At 40.6% G+C, this 22,266-nt stretch overlaps 1 pseudogene; it reads left to right on the top strand.

Annotated features, from left to right (window-relative positions):
• Positions 1 to 569: 569 nt before the first annotated feature.
• LOC124521115 (TAR DNA-binding protein 43-like) lies at positions 570 to 1,787 on the top strand (annotated as a pseudogene).
• The last annotated feature ends 20,479 nt before the right edge of the window (positions 1,788 to 22,266 follow it).

Below are 22,266 nucleotides of genomic sequence, written 5' to 3'. Positions count from 1 at the left end.
ATTTTCCAGGCTGATAAAGACCCCAGCTAGTGACTAGGAATCCAAGGAGCATTCAGTCATCCAGGGGACATTTACTGAAAGTCTAACAATATCTTAGAGTATTAGTCATACAAAGATGAATGCTTTGGCCCTTATCTTGAGGTATTTCACAGGCTAGTAGGGTGGGAATGGGATGGGACTGAAACAGAATCTTATTAGAAGTATATAGGGGCACCTGGGTGGCTCAGTCGGTTAAGCATCCAACCTCGGCTCAGGTCGATCTCACAGTTCATGAGTTCGAGGCCCACGTTGGGCTCTGTGCTGACAGCTCGGAGCCTGAAGCCTGCTTCCGATTCCGTGGCTCCTCTCTCTCTTCTTCTTTCCTACTTGCTCTCTTTTTCTCTCTCTCTCTCAAAAATAAATACACATTAAAACAATTTTTTAAAAAGAAATATATATGCAAACAGGAAATTACGGTAGGAGTGAAGGGGTAGCTGGACTGCTCTTGGATCCCTTGCTGCTTTGGATTCCTTGCCAGAATTCCTAGCAGCGGCCTAGTGGAAAAATACGATGTTGTACCCAAATAATATATTCAGGTAACCGAAGATGAGAATGATGAGCCTGTTGAAACACCATCAGAAGACGATGAGACATTGCTGCTTTCCATGGTTACAGCCTAGTTTCCAGGGGCATGTGGACCACGCTACAGCAATCCAGCGTCTCAGTGGATGAGAGGTGTCCAGCTGGTAGAAGGAATTCTGCATGCCCCGATCCTGGCTGGGGCAATCTGGTATATGTTGTCAACTATCCCAAAGATAACAAGAGAAAAATGGATGAGACAGATGCTTTATCAGCAGGGCAAGTGAAAAGAGCTGTCCAGAAAAGGTCTAACTTAATAATGTTGGGCCTCCCATGAAAAACAACTGAACAGGATCTAAAAGAATATTTTAGTGCCTTTGGAGAAGTTCTTATGGTTCAGGTCAAGAAAGACATTAAAACTAGCCATTGAAAGGGGTTTGGCTTTGTTCATTTTCCGGAATATAAAACCTAGGTGAAAATAATGCCACAGAGACACATGATGGATGGATGAAGGTGTCACTATAAACTTCCTCATTCTAAGTAAAGCCCACGGAAGGCTTTGAGAAGCAGGAAGGTGTCTGATGGGCGTCGTGAGGGGACATGACTGCTGAGGAGCTGCGGCAGTTCTTCAGCCAGTACGGGGAGGTGGTCGGTGTCTTTAGTCCCAAACCGTTCAGGGCTTTTGCCTTTGCCACATTGGCAGATGATCAGGTGGCCCAGTCTCATTGTGGAGGGGACTCGATCATTAAAGGACCCGGTGTCCACATAGCCGATGCTGAACTTAAGCACAACAGCAACGGACAGTTAAAAGTGGGAGATCTGGTGGCAATCCTGGGGGCTTTGGGAATCAGGGTGGATTTGGTAACAGGAGAGGGGGTGGAGCTGGTTTGGGAAACGATGAAGGTAGGAATATGGGTGCAAGGACGAACCCTGGCGCTTCTAGCATTAATCCAGCAGTGACGCTGCAGCCCCAGCAGCACCGCAGAGCTGCTAGGGTATGATGGGCACGTTCGTCCCCAGTTCAGGCCCATCGGGTGAGAACCGAATCCAGGGTAACATGCAGAGGGAGCCAAGTCAGGCCTTTGGTTCTGAAAATAACTCCTCTAAGCAATTCTCATTCAGGTGCAGCAATTGGCTGGGGCTCTGCATTACATGCAAAGCCAGGCAGCGGTTTCAGTGGACGCTTTGGCTCAAGTGTGGATTCTACATCTTCTGGCTGAGGAATGTAGACAGTGGGGTTGGTATAGGCTGGCGGGAATTCAAATGTTTCCAAACATATGTTAAGCATAATGTAAAATACAGATGCACTAAGACTTCTCAAAATTGGTTTGTTCAGTGTGGAGTATATTCGGGAGTATTTTTTTTTTTTTTTACCTTTTTCTGTAGAAAAAGAGGAAAAGCTAAAGGACTTTTAGAAGTGTTGTTACAAAAGGTAGAAATATTGAATGTTTACAAGTGAATTGCTATTTGCCTGATTGGTAAGAACCAACACGCTGTAATTGATATCAAAAGGTTTCCCCTGGGCGCCTGGGTGGCGCAGTCGGTTAAGCGTCCGACTTCAGCCAGGTCACGATCTCGCGGTCCATGAGTTCGAGCCCCGCGTCAGGCTCTGGGCTGATGGCTCAGAGCCTGGAGCCTGTTTCCGATTCTGTGTCTCCCTCTCTCTCTGCCCCTCCCCCGTTCATGCTCTGTCTCTCGCTGTCCCAAAAATAAATAAACGTTGAAAAAAAAAAAATTAAAAAAAAAAAAGGTTTCCCCTCCAGGGGCCCCTGGGTGGCTCAGTCAGTTAAGTGTCTGACTCTGGCTCATGATCTCCTGGTTTGTGAGTTCGAGCCCTGTGTCTGACTCTGTGCTGACAGCTCAGAGCCTGGAGCCTGCTTAGGATTCTGTGTCTCCCTCTCCCTCTGCCTGCCTCTCTCTCTCTCTCTCTCTCTCTCTCTCAAAAATAAAATATTAAGAAAAAACTTTTTTTAATTTGTTTTAAAAAAAAGGTTTCTCCTATAATATTTTATCCCTGTGCTTGTTAAGTGAATTCTTCGCATATTCAAAATGGAAACCATTGATTAGAACTACATGATTTTCAAAAATAAATAAATAAATAATAAATAAATAAATAAGAACTACATTATTTTCTCCTTGTTTTACTTTGAACCCCGCCATATAGACTTTTTCCTTAAGAAAATCTTTTCTGGTGATCACGCTGTCACCGTGTTTAGTTCTTTTGTTTTTTCACACTTGTCTCCCTTCATATGCAAAAGTACGATATGAAGCCTTCATTTAATCTTTGCAGTTCATCGCATTTCAAATGTTTGTGGAGGAAGCACTTCATTGCAAATAGTGCTGTAAATATTCTGCCACGGGAATATCTCTGTCTACTTGCTTTCTGAATCAAGAATCTGTCACTGCCCTGCACAGGCTGTGTCTTTGACAGCGGGCGTCCCATTTTTATCCACTACTCTTTATTTCACGGAGTCGTATCAATGCTATGAACACAGGGCTGTGCTATGGAACCAGAAGGCTGTAGGAACTTCTGAAACTCTGTGTGGGATTGATGGCGGTGCCAAGGCTTCAAAGGCCAGTATGAGCAAGAACAGGAGAGAGCCATGCAGCCCATGCATAACGGATATTTTTCAACTTGGTGAGATGTTATCTCTCAATCCTATGGCTTTGGTGACAGAGTGTGCAGATGGCAATGATAGCAAATAACGTACGAATGTTTTTTGCATTCAAAGGACGTCCGCATCTGTTGGAGACCTTCAGTGAGTTTTGTTCTTAGATACCCCGTGTTGGTTGAATGTCTTAAGTGAAATGATACTGGTATCTCCCCCACCCCTTTGTCAACTGCTGTGAAGGCTGAGCGGTAGGGGGTCTTTTCTGTTACTGATCTGTAAGTGTGGTCACAGAAACTGAAGCTGGCGGGCTGAGAACTTGAACTGAGCTTGTGGTGTGCTTTGCAGGAGTACTTGTTAGTAGAGTTCACCAGGGAGCTTAAGGGTGTCACAAAGAAGGGTTGAAGTCCTAATGTCTGCTAGCGACCCATAAGAATGCTATTGGATGCAGTTCTGTGTTCTGTGCTTGCATGCTTTTTATAAGAATTGTTAATGTTGGGGATGCCTGGGTGGCTCAATCGGTTAAGCGTCTGACTCTCGATATTGGCTCAGGTCACGGTCTTGTGGTTCGCGAGTTCGAGCTCCACATCAGGCTCTGCGCTGACAGTGTGGAGTCTGCTTAGGATTCTCTCTCTCTCTCCCTCTCTCTCTGCCCCTACCCTGCTCTTATGCTCTCTCACTCTCTCTCTAAATTAATTAATTAATTACAAAAGAGTTGTTCATGTTGGAAATTCTTACATAAAGCTGATTTAAATAACTAAAAAAACAAGAAATTATCATTCAGTTTACCTTGGAAGAATAAAAGAAGAAAATTTACCTAGGCTATGGACTGAGGAAGTGATTCTAGAAGAATTGACATCTGACTTGGGTCTTCAAAGATGCGGAAGTTTGATTGACTAAGACATTGTAGGCAAAAGCACAATATCAACAAAGTCCTAAAGACAAGAAAAATGTATAAACAAGAAGCTGTATGTTGCTAGGATGCATTTAGAGGCAGAAAATTGAGAAAGATTATCAGGGCAAATCAGAAACAGAAGAAGAAAGAACCAAAGACCAGGGAGAAGAGATTGGCTGGAAAGGGATGGGTTCTAAGTTGGCTCGAGTGCAACAGGAAAATACAGGGCAGATTCTCAAGGGGCATGAAAAGACAGATGTTTGTGAACACCTGGGCACTCAAGGGCTCACACCAGGCGGTTAATGCTTAGAGAAATGGAATAATTCCTATTCCAGAAGAACGATGTTCCATATATACATGCCAAACTTCATACTTATAGATGGAGAGCCAGAGGAATGCAGGGATCACAGCTTTTCAATACTACCTGCCAATCTGCTGAATTGGGGCCTGCAGAACTAACAATGTATATATTTTATATATTTATTTATGTAAAAATAGTCAGTACCCGAAAAATACGATTGGAGGTATAGGTGATGCCCTGATTTTGAAAAATCTTGTTGGCCAGAATAAGAAGCTTTTATTTATTTTTTTTTTCTACAGACAAATGCCACTGACATCTCAACAAAATCCTGGACAAGGAGCCTCAGACTGAAACTTCTACTAACAACTCTAGTCCAAGAAATGTAGTTTAGACGCGTCTTATTTCCTTAGGCCAAATGCACATAAAGCTGAATTTCTAAGTAAAAATTAAATAGAGGGATAGTATGTTTTATTAGCATTTTCACTATATAATCTCTTTACCTTGCAACCTCTATCACCACTTTCCCCTGCTTGATTTGCAAGCATCCAGCTTAGGTATCATTTTTCAGCAACAGAGCCATAGCATGAAGTAAGGTACCCTGTGCTCAGGTACCTTCTCCACTTAGTAGACAAGAAAACTACCTCTTCCATCTTAAAGTTCAGAGTTATTTTAAATTAAAAGGAATAAAAATCTAGGATGCCTTGAATTCCTCAGTAGAAATATGCTACATGGGTGTGAAGTCCCTAAATTGTATGTGTCTCCTCTTCTGTAGCCTAACAGCTGGCACAGAAATGGCAAAGGATTGACTTAGATCCAAATTAGGGTTGCTATGGACAGTAGGCTGGTCATCTGAGCGGAGATTTACAAAATTCTTGTTCTGTAAGAATACAGAACTGTCACCGTTAATGCAGATATAACCATAATAATAAAAAGCAGCCACCATGCACGTTTTGTTGGACTCCTGTACGAATGCTGACTGAAAATCAGGTGATGCTACAAAGCCTCCTAAGACCTGGAACGTGGGCAGGAACCAGTTACTAGCTCACAGGATTGTTACAACACATGCAAATATAACATAAGTACTTTTATTATTTTCCTACTTACGTAAATAATTCTGTGTTTAGAAGCTTCATCTTGGCAAGATGAAGCAAGAATGCAATCTACAAGAGAGCAAGAATGCAATCTACAAGAGAGCAAGAATCAAATGCAGGATGTTCACCATAACATCCTACTTTCCGGTTTCAGTGATGTCTGGGTATCCTGTAATATCATCACATCCTCATTCAAGAATGAATAAAAAAGGGGTGTCTGGGTGGCTCAGTAGGTTAAGTGACCGACTCTCGATTTCAGCTTAGGTCGTGATCTCACGGTTTGTGGGACCGAGCCCTGCATGGTTGGTGGAAGTGAGCCCTGTGTTGGACTCTGCACAGACAGTGTGGGGCCTGCTTAGGATTCTCTCTCTCCCTTTCTCTCTGCCCCTCCCCCACTTGAGGGTGCAGGCATGTTCCCATGCTCTCTTTCTCTCAAATTAAATGAACATTTTTTTAAAAAGAATGAATAAACAAAATCATTGATTTGAAATATATGTAATAAATCCTATTGTTAGACCCTATCCTGCCTGGGCCTTGATAATGCCTGGAACATAACAGGCACCAGAGCAGCTCTCATGGTTTGTCTTAAACTCCATGAGACCAGGGATCATCGTTTGCTTGCAACACTTAGCACGGCTCCTTGAATATGATAAATACTCACTACCTCCCCTACCAACTCAGGCAAACTTAGTGGACCTCTGAAAGATTAATGCAGTGTAGTTTGATCAAAATAACAACAAAATAAGATACTGATTTAAATTTTAACCCTGGATCCATGAATCCAGGCATGCATTAAGACTTTCTAGACCTCATTTTTTCTCATCAGCTCAGGACATAACCTCTAAACTCCCCCTCTTTCCATGGCCTCTTGAAATGCCCCTATTAATCAGAATTTGTTTAGGTCTCTAAGCAGAGAAAGAGAGAGGCAGAAATATGATATATGTGTATGTATGTATATTCCATGTATATACACATGTGTATATATCATACTGTAGACCTTATGTTTCAGAAAAATGGTTAGCATCAGTAGAAATGTATGCCCTTCAACCAAAATCAGTTTTCCTCTCCTGACATCTATATACCAGTCCTGGCAAAAGATTTTCATTGGCCTTCCTTCAGTCATGACTCCACTCTTCAGAGGCATCAAGTAGCCTGGGATATAAGAGTAGGTCACATTTTCATCACTGTGGCAGGAAGGGAGCTGAGGGTGCTGGCACCTGGATGCCAAGTGAGTTGATTGAAAATATGTCCAGAACCACATGGGAAGTAGGGCAATTTCCTGAAAGAACAGATGCAGAGCAAACAAAAATAACATATGGCTCCTGCCATTGCTTTATAATCCCCTTTTTATGTTAATGAAGTTTTACTATTTAAAGTTTGTTCACATTCATTTTTTCATGATTATTTGATTCAACTTCATCTTTCAGTTGAATGGGAGCTCTGGCTAAACGTACAAGGTCTCAGGTAGCTAGAAAAGAAGCATTGCCAATCATCTCAGTTACGGGATCTGAAGCAATAGTCGTGCTCTCTAAAACAAGTGTTATGATATAAATGGTAATGTGGAACAGTGGAAAGAACATGGGCATTGAAATTAGGCTTTGCCTCTTATTAGCTGATGACCTTGAGCAACTTACTTAATGTCTCTGACCTTGTTTCCACATCTATAAATTATAGCAATACCCATTTCGTAGGATTTTATCAGCTTGTGAAGGCATAGGGTGTAAGGTACCAGAATTTTCCAAGTCTGGGCCATATTTCCATCATGGTGGCAAGAAGGGAACTGGTAATATATACATCACATATACACACACACACACACACACACACACACACACACACATATGAGAGAGAGAGAAAAAAAATTCGCTCACACATTTATGGAGGCTGAGAAGTCCTATGATCTGCTCTACAAGCTGAAGGTCCAGGAAAGTCAGTGATATAGTTTCAGTTCAAGTCCAAAGGCCTGAGAAGAGGAGAACCAATGATGTAAGTTCCAGTCTGAAGATAGACAATGAATATGCATGCTCAAGCAGTCAGGCAGAGAGTAAATTCTCCCTTCCTCTATCTTTTTGTTCTATTCAGGCCTTCAGTGGCTTGGATGATGCCCACCCATATTATGAAGACCAATCTGCTTTCTCAGTCTACAGATTCAAATGCTAATCCCAAATGAACAACACAGGAAACAACAGGTGTTGGTAAGGATGTGGAGAAAAAGGAACTCTCTTACACTGTTGGTGGAAATACAAACTGGTATAGCCATAGTATGAAGGTTCCTCAAAAAGCTAAAAATAGAACTACCCTATACCCAGCAATTACACTACTAGGTATTTGCACAAAAGATACAAAAATACTGATTTAAAGGGGCAGATGCACCCCAATGTTTATAGTGGCATTACAAACAATAGCCAAATTATGGAAAGAGCCCAAATGTCCATTGACTGATGAATGAATAATGAAGAACTGGTATATATATATATATATATATATATATATACACACACACACAATGAATATTACTCAGCCCTCAAAAAGAATTAAATCTTGCCATTTGCAACAATGTGAATGGAGCTAGAGTGTATTATGCTAAGTGAAACAAGTCGGTCAGAGAAAGACAAATGATATCACTCATCTGTGTAATTTAAGAAACAAAACAGGTGAACATAGGGGAAGGAAAGAAAAAAAGAGAAAGGGTGGCAAACCATAAGAGACTTTCTTAACTATAGTAAACAAATCAAGGGTTGCTGGAAGGGAGGTGAATGGAGGGGAAGGGCTAAATGGATGACGGGTATTAAGGAGGGCACTTGTGATGAGCACTTGGTGTTGTATGTAAGTGATGAATCACTAAATTCTACCCTTGAAACTGATGTTACACTATATGTTAACTAACTAGAATTTAAATAAAACCTTGGAAAAGAAAACAAAAACAAACACTAATCTCATCCAGAAACACTCTCACAGACATACACAGAAAATAATGGTTAACTAAGTATCTGGGGATTCCGTGCCCAGTATTAACACATAAAATTAACCATCACATCCACCCACTAATGGCTTCTCGGTCCATGTTGAAAAGTTCAACTGGAAGGTTTATAGGAAAAAGTGGGTAGAGCCACCCTTGGCATATGTGACCTCCCAAGCAGTTTTGAAAAGCAATCAAATGGAATTTGTGATGAGGTTAAGACAAAGCCAGGTGGCCATATATGTCTAGAAAATGTAGCCTCAAAATTGAGACATGGCTCGAGAACCAGGAGCATTTCAGAAGCTTCTGGGTAAAGGTAACAGAATAATAGAACCAATGTCATATAAAAAATGTTCATCAAATGTTGGCCTTCTCAGAACATCTCATTTTAAACAGACCTCTTAGTTTGTTTTTCACTTTTTCCCCAGGACCTGGAGCAATGTTGGGCCTGTAACGGACCCTCAGTAAATACATGTTGAATGAAAGGAAGAAAGAAAAGCACAGAGGAAGGAGGGAGAGAGAAGGAGAGAAATGTTCATGATTCAAATCAGAAAACCAGTAGAGAAGCAAACTGAGTTATATAATGGAGAATTCAACTGAAGCATTGTTCAGCTAAAAACAAACAAACAAATCTAATAAATCACTAACTCACTTTGCTGACAGTTAATTTTTAAGGCTAGGGATATGATGAAAGGCTGGTTTTAGGTATGAAGGAAACCATTAGCAGGTTGTACCTAGTGAATTCTTACTTCAAGTCCAAAAGAAAAACAAATGTATGGTACCCTGAGGCTAAAGAACTGAAATCTCCCTCATCTCTTAATAGAAAATCATCCTCAAACCATTTGCTTGGTGCCTCCTGTGGGCTAGATGGTGTTTGGCTCTAATCTTGGGAAGTAATTATTACTGCCCTCACCTTATAGGAGAAACGTTAAGGTAAAATGACTTATCCAATGTCGCTGAGCTAAGGGGTAGCATGAGGTTAAAGTCCAAAGCTACCTAATTTAAGGCCTAGACATCTTCCTTTATGAAATACAGCAGATATGCTGCCTCTGTGGGATAGAAGAGTGTTCTCTCAAACCTCTAAACATTAAGAGCCTAAAAACTCTATCAGGGCCTTATACACAGTATTGTTGAAAAGTTGCTTTCAAAATAAAGTGCTTTTATTTTAATCCTATTTGCCAATAGACTTTTATTATAACACTGAGCACACATTTCCATAGAAAAGCGAGGCCTAGGGCATAATAAAAACATTCTTACTCAAACAGAACTCTTTAAAAAATCATGTTCCAGATAAAGTTAATGTATAATGATAAAATATTCATGTAAACCGAGTCACCCAACTCAAACAAAGCACAGAAATCGCATTTACGTCTGACAGTGGTTCCGTGGGCTAAAAAAGAAAACAAAGGCCAGAAGCTCACTGCCTTCAAAGTTATTCTTCTATGAAATTCTCTTTCTGATAATGCCACGTATAGCTCTCAGTGGCTGATACAGCTTTGTTTTTTTTCTTTTTAATTTTTTTTTCAATGTTTTTTATTTATTTTTGGGACAGAGAGAGACAGAGCATGAACGGGGAAGGGGCAGAGAGAGAGGGAGACACAGAATCGGAAACAGGCTCCAGGCTCTGAGCCATCAGCCCAGAGCCTGACGCGGGGCTCGAACTCACGGACCGCGAGATGGTGACCTGGCTGAAGTCGGACACTTAACCAACTGCGCCACCCAGGTGCCCATGACACAGCTTTGTTTTAAAGCACCTATAGAAGCTGCTGGTTTCTAGAAATAAATGTGGGGAACTGGGCTGCAGGGGGGAATAAGACAGAAAAAAATTCAGAGGCTAAATTTCAAAATAAGTTGAAAGAGGACTAATGAGGAAATTGATTTCTAGAAACACACAGCCAAGAGCATCTGAAATGTGAGTCCTAGCAGTCCTCAGGCAGCATGCCAGGCTTGCTCTTTATTTTATAAATTCAAAGAATTGTTGCATTTTAATGCCCAGAGGCAAGTGGAATCTTCCACTCCTTATTTCTGATGCAGAATAGAGGCCTGGAAAGGCCTAGTAATTTGTGCAGTGTAACACAGCTAGTTTGGAGAGTCTTTTGAGCCATTCTATTCGGGTAAGTATCTCTTGATAAGATTTACTTTTTCAAACTAAAAACTGTATCTCAACTAGCCTTAACACAGTAGGCAACATTAACACATTAGCCTAAATTCTTGATGGTTACCTTTTTTTTTTAATTTTTTTAATGTTTTATTTTATTTTTGAAAGAGAGAGAGACAGAGAGACAGAGCACAAGTGGGGGAGGGGCAGAGAGAGAGGGAGACACAGAATCCGAAGCAGGCTCCAGGCTCCTAGCTGTCAGCACAGAGCCGGATGCGGGGCTCGAACCCACCAACTGTGAGATCAAGACCTAAGCCGAAGTCGGGTGCTTAACTAACTGAGCCACTCCGATGCCCCTTAAAGGTTACCTTTTTGTCAAACTGTTAAAACAAAATGTCATCTGATAAAAACATTTTTTTTTTCGAAAAAATTTGAACTCTTTGGAACAAAGATGTTTGGTAAATCTATAGATAACGTAAAGAATGTAAAGTTAGGCAGTCAAGCTTGTATCAGCAAGATTCAGCAGCAGGATTTAGAGTAACCAACAGTATATCGCGATAGGATGGATGAGACAGTGTAGGAGAAGTCAGAACAGCTAGGATACTATTAGCAAAATCCTTCTTTAACAGAAGCATGCCAATTGGCCCAGGATATACAGGAACCAATGTGGAGTGGAAAACAAGAAAAGATCAAAGTGCCATGGAAAATAGGAGCGAATGAGGAGTGAGAGATGAATCCATGCAACATAACATATTTCCCTGCTTTGGCAGCTTCGCAGGACCTACAGAAGACGGTCTGTCAATGGTCATGGACGGCGAGGGTTTCAGAAATAAAACACTTAGCAGCTCTGCTACATTTTTTTTTAATTTAGAAACCACTCTGACAATCCTCTTGGGGATGTGAGTCTCCAAGAGTTAAGAGAGCACAGAGCTGAGGTTTCTGCTTCATATCTCCTTCCCTCTGCTGTGTTTCCTACACTGACCAGACACGCAGAGCCGAGAGATCATCAAGTAAACCAATATGCTCTGCACTATGTTCCTTAAATTTCGAAAGGTTTTTAGCATACCATTGGCAGCACTTTTTATTATTATTTTAATTGTTTGCAATTTCATGTTGGACTTTAACATAGGCCATTTTCCATCCATGTTGCCAGCAATAGAACTTGGTCAGCTGCCACCGTGAACTAGTTCCACACTATCTCTCCCCACTATCTGTAATGTGACCCAGTTTTGGTGAGAGAAAAGAGCTCCTGATCCTTAAGCATAGCAGCTTGAGGGAAGTTCTTTGCCAGACAAGGGAAGTGTCTGACCCTCCTGGAACCTCACGATGTGTAGGTCAAGTGCCACGTCCTTAGAGTGAGTAGTAGATTGTTGGACATAGGGAAAGGTCTCCTGGAAGGTCAAATTAAAAGATGGAGAGCACTGCATGTGCTGATTAGTGCACCAGACTGGGATTCCACACACTGATGTGGCTTCCTGTGCCACTGGGGGGTAATTAGCGAGATGAAGGGACGTGGGACCAACACAATGGGACTGTGCTCAGGACCGGGCAACACCACGTAACTTACCTTGGGAATGTAAGGGAGTGAATCTCAATGAGCTTGTACTGTAGCATCTAAACATGGGAATGAATGTTAACCTTTTCAAGGCTGCTGTTTCATAGGAAGGGGTCGGTGAAAATGTCCTTTGTAAACTATAATATGGCTTATGGAGATTAGTTATTAATGCTACCAGGCAAAATCCTTTCCTTTATGAGGATACACACACATACACATGCACACACACACACTCAAGATGCAGACAGAACAATTTCAGTTAATAATTATTTCAATATGTTTTTACATCCTTGGCTCAAACAGCTTAAAAGTATTCTCATATGAGTGTGATATATTCTATCAGTCTGATACTGTGTGAAATGAATTCGTCTTTGACAAAGTTAATTGAAGCATCACCTCACTGGGGCTAATGGGGAAGCCCTCATGAATCTCCCACCTTATTCCGCTGACCAGAAACCGAAGGAAAGTGAAGGAGCAATTTTAAGGGTCCAAGTCATCTGCTGGATGCTGCAATATCCTTTCAAAAAGGGAAAACTTACATAAAAGAACAACCATTGCATGATTCCACTTATATGAAGTATGTACGATAGGGACAGAAAGTGAAATAGTGGTGACCAGGGGCGAGGCAGGGAAAGTGGGGAGTTAATGGCTTAACTAGGTTCAGAGTTTCAGTTAAGGATGATGAAAAGTTCTCGAGATGGACGGTGGTCATGGTTGCACACAATGTGAATGTTCTAATGCCACTGAAGTATACACTTAAAAATGGTTAAGATAGGGGTGCCTGGGTGACTCAGTCGGTTTGCGGATCCACTTAGGCTCAAGTCATGATCTCGCGGTTCGTGTGTTCGAGACCTGCATGGGGCTCTGTGCTGACAGCTCAGAGCCTGGAGCCTGCTTCAGATTCTGTGTCTCCCTCTCTCTCTCTGCCCCTCCCCCACTCATGCTCTCTCTCTCTCTCTCTCTCTCTCTCTCAGATTCTGTCTCCCTCTCTCTCTCTGCCCCTCCCCCACTCATGTGCGCGCGCCTGCGCGTGCGCGCGCTCTCTCTCTCCCTCTCTCTCTCAGTCTCTTTCTCTCTCTCTCAAAAAATGAATAAACATTTAAAAAAATTAAAAGTGGTTAAGATAGTAAATTCTATGTTGCATACATTTACCACAATAAATGAAACAGAAAAATTTATTTTAAATGTTTGGGCCACTTCATATGGAATAACTGATTTGATTGAGGTCTTTGAGGAATTGTCAAATGCACAGAACTAAAAGATATAGATCATGTTTTATCACATCTCATTACGAAAAGAAAAACAGTTACTGGTGAAGACTTTTTTATTCCATGGTCACTTCTAGATTGGCATGAAGCCAAAGCAAAGTTTACAAAGAGAGAAAGAGATTCACGCTAATCGAATAGTCCATGTTTTACTAAAACATGGCATTGCTACATCTAAGTATACCCTGTTTCCTGAAAGAGAGTGGAGACAATTTTATCAGCTAGAAGTGAACTCCATAATACTGGAAAATTTACAGAAAAAAAAATCATGAGTAGGACTAATAAAACAATATGGTACCCAGAGCATAAAGGACACTTATGTTACACTGCTTGTAGCCAAGATAAATGTATGCACAAGAAACAGCAGGGCTGAACCCATTGTGGAAAATTTTGATATTTGCACTACAGAGGAAAGCAAAGGGAATTTTTAGTTAGATATAAGGACAGTAAATGTAAAGCAAACTTCAAGACCATATGAAGAAAATTATTAACTTTGTATCATCATCACTAGAAATCACTAGATGATAGAGGGGTGTCTGGGTTCCTCAGTCGGTTAAGTGTTCTGCTCTTAATCTCAGCTCAGGTCTTGAGCTCAGGGTCACAAGTTCAAGCTTCACACTGGACTCCACACTAGACATGAAGCCTACTTAAAAAAAAAAAAAATAGATGATAGGGGCACCTGGGTGGCTCAGTCAGTTAAGCGTCCAACTTCAGCTCAGGTCATGATATCGCGGGTCTGTGAGTTCGAGCCCCACATCAGGCTCTCTGCTGTCAGCTCAGAGCCCACTTCAGATCCTCTATCTCCCTCTCTCTGACCTCTCTGCTTATGTAGGTGCACTTGCTTGTAGGTACACACACACACACACACACACACACACACACTTGCTTATGTAGGTACACACACACACACACACACACACACACGTGTGCTCTCTCTCTCTCAAAAATAAATAACCATCAAAACTTTTAAAAAGTAAACGATAGAGAAAACAAGACATTCTTTCTATTATTCAAAGAGCTGTGGCATCTGAGCTGAGTTAGTACAGTCTATTTCAAAACAGGATATTGGTGAAACCATAGGTATGATGTTCTAACTGGAAGGGGAAAAAAGGACAAAATTAATTCAGATCAAGTCAATTCCTTGAAAAGGAGTCACTCATTATGTTCATAAAAACAAGCCTATTCCCAATCTAAGAGTCATCCCAGTAGATTTTGTGCAATAGTGGAAACTCCAATGCCCTCACTAAATAAATGGAAGGTTCAGATTGTTTCCTTCCATAAAACAGAGGCATAATTTTGATATAAGTGGTTTATTTATTTCAGTCACTGCCTTGAAGGCTTTTCTTTTTAATAAACAATACCTGCTCCAAATATCTCCATGTTTTTTTATCTGCAAAAAGTTGTAAGTTGTTTTACCCGAGTGCCTAAGAACCCTTGCTAAACTCTGAATGTGGCAAGAGAAGAAAGAAATTGTATCTTTGAGCCCTTGGGGGCCTGAAAGCGCCTCGCCTCGCCTCGGGGCACCAAGAATAACTAAGATACACCATGCCCACAGGACGTGAGTGCTTCAGGGCCAATCTCCCGGGGAGCTGGTAGATTTCTTCCAATTCTTCACAACATATAAGTCTCTGCCATCCGAATTTTGTTTCCCTTGTTCTCTTTTTCCTTTGCTCAACCAACATGGTAGTTTGGTCCCAGAGGAGCAAGATTTCATTTCTTTCCTAATCTTTTTTCCCCTGCTGTTTACACCTTTTTCTGCTTTGCTATTGAGGTAGCTATGCCAATTCTAGTTCTTTGGTGGTTTTCTTGTTTGTTATCTTACTCTGGGAATTGGATTTATTGATCCAGTGACTATCCAAAAGCCAGACCAAAAAAAAAAAAAAACAAAACAAAAAACAAAAAACAAAAAAGAACATAGTTCTATTGGTTTTCTTTTTTCTTCTAATATAAATAGAGATTACAGTTTCTTCCTTCAAGAATTTAAAATTCAAAAATCAATCTGTCTTATCTACTGTCTTACCAGAATGGCGGTAAGTCCAAAATACTTGCTATGTACTAAATAATTTTTGTCTTCACAATTTTGTTTTTCACTTGGTCAAAATTAGATGCGCGTTGTTAGGTGCTGAGATGCCTACCCTCATGCTCATAGGCAGACATACATGTCCGTGTGCAACACTACGCGCCCATCTTGGTTTGAGTCCTTAACATGCTCTCCGGAAATTCTAACAAGACTTTCTCATAAATATAACTCCGGTAACTAATGCCTAAGAAAAGACAATGTGTGGATGTAAATACACATCTACAAAGTGTTATGAACTCACTTATGGGGCATTCTCAATCATAAACAACCATATTCTTTGTCGCATTTGTTGCTGAAATGCACAATAGTAGCAGACACAACACACAAAGCCAAAAGGAATGAGAACATTTGGCTCATGTAAAGGGTAAACAGATTTTTCAAATATATTATTTCTCAAGGAAATAACCTGGAATGTGAGAAATGAATGGAAAGAAGCACGGTTATTAATGCATTTTCTTTTTCAAAATCCTGAAAGCCAGCCATATGTTCCACATTATGAATATGCAGATGGTCTCAATGCAGTTATTTTTCTCTAATTAAAACCATCAGGGTAAAATAATGCAGTAGTTTAGGAAGCTGAGTCAGCTGGGTCTCTTTCTTCCCTGCTCCAGAAGTGCACCAAAGCCTCTACATGTCTATATAATTTGGGGATCCTTGCTGGTAAATGAAAAAGAGAGGCAAGCAAAGCGGCAGGAAGAATAGCTGCTTTACTCTTGCACACTTTGTGGTAAATCGTGCACTTGGCGAAGAAAATGCATCTCACAAATAGAGATCTCTTAGATATTTTTGTGTAGAGCCCACCTTTGGCATTTCATAAGCAATAACTTCTCTGAATCCAGCACTCTTTCCAGGTCCGCCCTTGATCCAACACAATGTTGTCGAAATCAAGTGTATCAAGTTAACCAGTCAGCTTTGCCTACGTGTCCCCTCGGTGGCAACTCAAGCTGAGCTGGGCCTGGCTGAATTGCTCAAGGCCAACGTTTGACATTCTATTGTAAGGTACCTTCCACTCCTCTTTGATCGGGATGGACAATGGATGACATGTGTATGAACTATCACTGCTCTTGTTTTTCATCTGCAAACAACTCTAACAAAAGGATTCCATCCCAGCTTTTTCTCTCTCCCCTATACCGTTTTCATAACTGTGGTCCTTCAGCTACTACCATAGTCCTATCTGATTTTTAAAACCATTGTTAGGAAGGCAGACCTAGGAGTGGAGAAATGAGCCTTATGAAGGTAAGCTTAAGTTTAAATTCATATAGGTACCTTGCCTGACATCATTATTCTGATGAAACCCTTTTCTTTTAACACATACATATGTTGGGAAATGTGGGGCTCAATCTTCATCAAAGGACTAGTTCCAAAAAAAAAAAAAAGAAAAGAAAAAATGTGTTGATATATACACAATATCCAGAATAAGAAAATATATAAACGGAAGGTAGATGAGTGGTTACTAAGGCCTGGGATGAGGGGTGGTGAAAAGTTTGGGGGAGGGGGGGTGATATCAGAAGGGAAGGGGCTTTTTGAGGTGATGAAAATGTACTCAAATTGTGGGGGTGGTTGTACAACTCTGTGAATATACTATCAACCAATGAATTGTATACATTAAAAACAAAAACAAAAACAGGTGTAGGAAAAAGAATGTATGGGAGGAGTCCACTCTTATAAAGCACCATCACCGAACCAGAATTTTCATGAGCTCTCCAAACCTATCTAGCTGAGCTGCTCATTACAACCTGGGCTGCCAGAGAAGGACGGGAGCCTCAGAACAGCACAATGAGATGGAACCATGCACACCCACTCACTTGGAGGGTGGCCTTCTCTGTAGGAACTCTGAATCCTGAAATGCAAACGATTTCATTTAAAATGAAATAATAATCCTTACCTTAACTGAGTCACGTGAAAAAACAATCACCACCACCGCAAGACCATAATAGATATAAACTTCATGCTCATCAAATTTCACCCAGGCACTGGAACAAACACAGCTCTGAACTTGAGAAAAGGCAAAGGGAGGAGCCTGAAGTCTGACACTTATTTAAAATGTTTCTTCCAGGAAGCACTCAGAGGGAAGGTCAATATTCTGCACAGTGGAGTATTACCTACCTTTTAACACTTCACCAGTCTGAACCAGAATTACGTGTTGCATAATTTATCAGAAAGTTTTCGGGGCAAAGTGGAACTACAAATACTTAAGGTCTATTTGCAAAAGTCATGTTGGCTGAATCTTCCAAAGGTTCACTGAGACGTCAGAAGATCTGCCTAAATAGGTCCAAGCGGACTACTGCAAAAGCAGCTTGGGAGGACAGAGATTTGGGACATTTTGTACATCTCTCCTAGTGTCTTACTGCTCCTGAAAGTTACTAAGCTCTCCCTTCACACTCACCTTTCTGTACTTTGTTTGTGACTCTGGGGCTAAGACTCTGCAGCCCAAGGTGAGGCTTTGCCAGTTAAACTCTGCCATTAGGGGGCAAGGGGAAGATGGGAAGGTTGGAACAGAGAGAGGGCATTGGCTCCTCTTGTCTGCTTCCCGAATCTCTTTTGTTCTCTGCCCTTGTTGGGCTTTGACTTTATTAGCATCCTTGAGCAATACTTCTTCAGCACAGCAGTGCCCATCCCTTCCAGTAGTAGAAATCTAAGGCTCTAAAACTCAGGGAAGTAGCCTCATGGTTCCACTTCAGGAATTCTAGAGCCAGTCTTGGCATGCCCTTTCCAAAACTCCAGCCCCAGCTGACCAATACCCATTCTTAGTGCCCCAGCCACAGAGGATCCCTTCTCTGAACTCAAAGATATCAGTATGGAGGTACCATCACACCTCTGAGGCCACCTTCTCTAAGACTTTCTGTTCAATAATCTCAACTCTTCCTTTGTTTTTCTACCCCTAAAAGTGGTAGCTGCTTCCTCCAGGTTGGTCCATCTGCATAATTTGCAGAGTCCAGTGAAAATTGAAAATGGGGACTACTTGTTCAAAAATTACTAAGAATTTTAAGATGGCAACAACACAGCATGAAATCACTCATGGGTCCATCTAAATTTGAGGGTGCGAACACAGGAGTCACACACACATAAAGAGAGCCCTACCGATAAGAGACTACCTCTGGACCACAATAATGTTCATTTTTGGCATTTTCAGTTCATTAAGTCCAAATTAACAATTGTTCACATTAAATTCTCTGTTAAAATAATTAGTGTAGTTTCAGCCCTGAGACTGGATCCTTGCCAAGACCCTATATTTCTGTGTTTCCTGGTGAAGGAGTGATGAAAGGGTATCTCCAGAGTGACAGTGGGACTTTTTTTCTGCACCATCTCCTAACAGAAAAGAGAACTCAGACTTCAAGTTCCACCCCTCATCTTGGGGTTCTTAGGATCAAAGTCCAGGAATCCATGGTTTAAACCATCCTGACACATTTCATTCATGTCTATATCCTAGCAATATGGCCACCAACATTCTAAACGTTCATGGTCCCTGAAACACAGCAGTACAGGATCCTGAGTTAATACAGACACAAGTAAACTAACTATATGTGTGTTTACTCCCTCAATAATTACTTAGATTTAAAAATCTAATAAGTGGAAACTACTTAGAAAGAAGTTTAGATTCCTCAAAGCCTTTGGCAAGTTGAAAATCAAATCATGCAGTAGTAAGCATTACCTTCAATAATCATTTCTCAAACTGATAAAACATTGCATCCGTCTCTTTTACCTCATTTAGGGGCAGAGAGAAATTCCTTTGGGCAGCAGAGACTAACAGAAAAGCTATCAACTATTAACTTGAGTTCTGTCAAGGAGGGAAGCTCTTTAGTCAAGCATTCTCAACTGAAGACTCTGCAGAATGGAGCACCCTCAAGTCCCGGTTATTAAAAATAAAACTTACTTTACTCAGTAGTAATAGGAGTGAAAAGCACCAAATACTCATGCCACAGTCACTGTGCGATTGCATGCAGTTATACTACATTATTCCAAAGCTCTGTCAATAAATCCAAGCATCTGATACCACCGTAGAGCTACCAATTATTAAACACTTATTATTATGTGTCATCCTGGGTCAGCATTTCAGCACAGAGTTTCTTATTTATCATCATAACAACTCCAAAACTGGTATAATTATGCTCCCATTACTTGGGAACCAAGGATCAGATTGGTTAAGAAACACTCAGGCGGCCATGATTAATAGTAACTCCAGGTAATACATCACAAAATTTTTCTCAATTTCTTTAATTTATTTATGCTTTTAGTTTACCTGTTTATTTTGAGAGAGTGTGTGTGTGCATGGGAGAGGGGCTAAGGGAAAAGGAAAGAAAGACAATCCCAGGCAGGCTCCTCGCTGTCAGCACGGAGTCCCTTGTGAGGCTTGAACCCACGAACCATGAGATCATGACCCGAGCCGAAACCAAGCGTTGGATGCTCAACCGACTGAGCCACCTAGGAGCCCCCTTCTCAATTTCTTTTAGAAACAAAACCAAATTTCCCCAGATATTTTTATATCATTTCAAATTATTCAAATTATTATCAAGTTATTCTCTGAGAGCGGTGGTTTACCTTTCATGATGAATTAACTTAGTAGATCACTACGATCCAGTCTTCAAGGTGGTATCTTTCCAAGATAAGTCAATAAGCAGAGACCACCTAGTGCATTATGCTCTCAGGTAAGCTTCTAATTCTCCAATAGCCTTCAGGTCACATACACAGAAGACAGCCCTAGAGACCTCCAAGAATGAATTGTAAACCTTTAGAGTCAGGTCTACCTCTAAATGACATCAATGTCAGATAAAATCTAGAAAACTCAGTCCATTATGCAGATGTATATATATTATACATATATACATGTATACATATACTTATATACGTGTATATAAGTCTGATCTCCTGTTACCCTTGTCTTGCCTACTCAGTTTCTATGAATGAAGAATTCGCAATATTGTTTCTGTAATCAATAATATTAAAAATAATGGTAAACATATGGTTTGGAATTTGCATCTATGAATAAACATGGAAAACACTACTGGAAAGTTTGGTGGGTGCTGAATTATCTGGCTAAAGGAGGCGGTAGGTAGTCCATGCAGAAAGGCATAGAGCAGCTTTACCTCTGCAGATTCCTAAATCCACAAGTCTCTTTAAAACCCAAAGTGGAAAAACTATGTGTCCAATCAAGCACAGTGAGTACAATTTGGAGCCTTTCTTTACTAAACATGTACCTTTTAGAAATGTAAAGAGGGTAAGGGAAAAACCTGCAGAGTCTCAAAACTCAGGGAAAGTGCCTATGAAGGTTAGTCTTATTGTGCAGAGTGATGGCAAGCAATGGGATCATTAAAACCATCTCAATGCATGCAGGAGGACTTTTCCCCAAAGAGCTGTAAATAATATCAATCAAATGGACGGGGATATTGGGCTGAGTCAGCAAACACTTCTCCCCCATGCCTCACCCATTAATTGCATATATTTGCACTTCTTTAACATCAGCAAACTTCTCAGTCTAGAATGGCTTTTTGAGATACAGAGCTCTGCTCATACTTGAATAATACACTCAAGCTGCCTATGGTAAGGCCCGAACTATATTACCTGAAAATGTATTTAATGCAGGGACTGCATTTCTAATCACCCCTCCATATATCCTACTTTCCATTTGAGCAAGGCCATTAACACTCTCATAAAACCTTTGGTGTAAGAACTTTCTCATGCCATTAACCACCCCTACTCTACAAAAGTGTGTATACGGTGTTCTTTAAGCTGTATATGCCTGTATTTACTCATGCTCATCTCAACCATATAACTAATCCTCAAAAACATATCAAAGAACACATAGGGGGTAGGGATAGGAATAGGCAGAAAAAAATGAAAAGAGAGTTCTAGAATAGGAACAACTAGTATTTACAAAACTGGTACTTATGTTACTTCACTTAGTCTCTACAGCACCTCTAAGGTGTAAGTACTATCGTTATCCCCATTTTACAGTCAAGGAAATAGAGAGTTACAACTTGCCCTCACTCACACGACTGAGAAGTTTGAATTGTGACTCAAACCCAGGTAGCCTAACTCCAAAGTTCATGCTCTTAACTATAATGTCACAAAGCCTTTTGTTACAAGTAAAAGTGTTTTGAAAGATTATTCTAACAGGCCCCAAAACATAAGTGACTATTTTTCTACTAAAGTCTATAATCAAGCAGGAACCAAAATGACAGGTTTTTTTCAAACCTGCTCCTGACTATCTTATAGAGACAGACAGATAGATAAATAGATGGAATATATAATGTATATATTTATGTATATAAAATAAATTAGCTCTCAGTACCTTCATAGTTTCTAGAAAAAAGTAAGTCAGAAAAATAGTGTGAGAATTTTTTTTAAATAAAATAATGCTTTCTTCCAATCATGCCATTATATATCAACTGAGATGCACTATTGGGAATAAAGAAGAAGAGTTTAAAAAGAATAAAAAGAATTAAAAAAAAAACTGGAAAGAATTTAACATAGAACTGCAGAAGCAGGCTGAACAACTCAAGTCCTACATATTCAGAATCAAGGTAACACTTTCTGTGGTGTTCCATTCCTTGAACATTGGAATAGCCGTATATTTACCTGCAAATATAAAATTCCAAAGCTTTATTTTCTGTTTTTTTTAAACGTTTATTTATTTATTTTGAGAGAAAGAGAGAGAGTGGGAAGGACAGAGAGAGGGAGAGAAGGAGTCCCAGGCAGGCTCTGAGCTGTCAGCACAGAGCACATGCAGAGCTCGATGTGGGGCTCAAACTCACAAACCACGCACGAGATCATGACCTAAGCCAAGATCAAGAGTCGGATGCTTAACCAACTGAGCCACCCAGGCGCCCCACAAAGCCTTATTTTTTAACAGCATTC

The sequence above is a fragment of the Lynx rufus genome, unplaced genomic scaffold, assembly GCF_022079265.1.
Source record: "Lynx rufus isolate CCGP_SWC_20201006 ecotype Redwood Valley unplaced genomic scaffold, mLynRuf1.p SCAF_3, whole genome shotgun sequence".
In the NCBI taxonomy this organism is placed as follows: domain Eukaryota; kingdom Metazoa; phylum Chordata; class Mammalia; order Carnivora; family Felidae; genus Lynx; species Lynx rufus.
Note: the sequence above shows the minus strand (reverse complement) of the source record. Positions and strands in the feature narration are given on the sequence as shown.